Here is a 1,623-nt window from a genome sequence, read left to right as displayed (position 1 = left end):
ATCTTGTCGTTCCTCGATTTTATCCTGTCTCTCTCTGAGTTCCGCGTTATCTTTAAATAAATTCTCTTGTAGCTGAGTAATCTCTTCATCTAGCTGCGATGATATGTACGTTTTCTGTGCTTCCAGCTGCGAGGACATGCGTGTTTCCTGCACTTGCAGCTGGGATGAAATCTGTGATGACATCTGTGACATGGCAGCCAATAACGTGTTCATGTCCATAGCTGTGGATGAACTTGGAGACTTTTGCTGTTCTTCAACCTTCCCGGATGTCTGCTGCACATCCTTCGACGAACAAGCAGCCTCATCCTTCTGTTCGTCCTTTGCGGATGCATCGTCGGATTTACCCTGGAAGTCGTATTTGTCCACGTCGATGCCTTCAGCTTCCATAGCCTCCCGCAAACGGGATAATAATTCCACTTTTCTTCCGGAGGTGGCCAAATTACGCTTTTCCAACTCCTGTTTCAGTTCCTCAATCTTTAAGTCCTGAATTTTCGCCATTTTCAGTAGTTTATCCTTCGGGATTTATTTAACAATCCCACTTCTGACACCAATTGTTACGATTATGGTAGTACAATTAACTTTATTGTACAACAAACAATTTTACAATACTTGCTAATACAGTAAAAAACACTACAATGCTTGTTAAAGCAATTACAACGCTTTACTACTTGTTAACACAATTAAACTTATAGCTTGCTTATTCGCAACTCGCTTCTCTGCTCAGTTTACTTGTAGCTTGCTGACTCGTAACTAACTCACCTCGCGGTGGCGGCGCCCTTATATACCTGCGCTGGCACTTATGGCAACTCTAGAACATTCTGAAGTTTATCGCCCATTCTCTTTCTCTCGCTGTTCGCAGTGCTCATCCAACTTGACGTTTCTCTTTGTGGAACATTCTACGTCATTCTTCGAACATTCTGCCTATTTCTCGTTGTTCGCTTTGTGTTGCCGCAGTATTCACCACACTGCCCTCCACCTAAGTCTGATCGTCCCGATCAGACACACTTGCGGTTCCAAACGCTGCAAGCCTTTCCAAATGGACCACCTTCATCTTGTTTCTTGGTCTCCCAACGGTCTGCATCCGGACTAGGCAAACGGAGCTCACTGCCGAATATTACCTTGCCGGAGTTTTACCCGTTGTTTCATGCACTGCTGACCGGTATCCCAATCTTTTTGATTCTTGTCCACGACCTTCCGCAAATGCTCTTCCAGGGTTCGGTTGAACCGTTCCACCATGCCGTCTGATTGGGGATGAAGAGCCGTCGTTCGAGTTTTCCGGATACCCAGTATCTGGCACATCTCTTGGAACACTGCCGACTCAAAATTTCTTCCCTGGTCAGAGTGCAGCTCTATAGGTACACCGTATCTCGCAACCCAATTGTAGGTGAATACCTCCGCTACTGTTTTAGCTTCCTGGTTTGGAATCGGGTATACCTCCGGCCATTTGCTAAAGTAGTCCATAACCACAAGGACGTATTTGTTTCCCTGTGCGCTCATAGGAAATGGAGCGGCTACATCCATGGCAATCCGCTCAAAATGTGCACCTGAGTTATATTGCTTCATCTGGCCATGACTTCTGGATTTCGGCCCCTTAGCTGCAATACACTCCGCGCAGTTAGCAAT

The sequence above is a fragment of the Rhagoletis pomonella genome, unplaced genomic scaffold (genome assembly GCF_013731165.1).
Source record: "Rhagoletis pomonella isolate Grant_MI unplaced genomic scaffold, Rhpom_1.0 Rhpom_scaffold_04159, whole genome shotgun sequence".
NCBI classification, from domain to species: domain Eukaryota; kingdom Metazoa; phylum Arthropoda; class Insecta; order Diptera; family Tephritidae; genus Rhagoletis; species Rhagoletis pomonella.
This window is presented reverse-complemented; position numbering follows the sequence as displayed.